The sequence below is a fragment of the Gouania willdenowi genome, unplaced genomic scaffold, assembly GCF_900634775.1.
Source record: "Gouania willdenowi unplaced genomic scaffold, fGouWil2.1 scaffold_275_arrow_ctg1, whole genome shotgun sequence".
Lineage (NCBI taxonomy): Eukaryota > Metazoa > Chordata > Actinopteri > Blenniiformes > Gobiesocidae > Gouania > Gouania willdenowi.
In genome coordinates, this window is record NW_021145033.1 from 619,324 (window position 1) to 619,589 (window position 266).

Below are 266 nucleotides of genomic sequence, written 5' to 3' on the forward strand. Positions count from 1 at the left end.
TTTTTCTTCTTCCTCTGTGTGTGTCTCTCTCTCTTCAACTCTCACACAATCACACACAGATACACGGCCAGGAGTGTGAACCACACATGTGGGTACGGTCGCTCTGTCATGCACACACACACACACACACGGACGTTGCGAATGGAACAGGCTTCATCGAGGCATTACTAATAATGATTATAAAAAAAAATATTATTTCTTCCATCAACCAATCCGTGGACCACGTGCGTGCTGAACCATGGAGAGTGATCCGTGCCGATCATGGA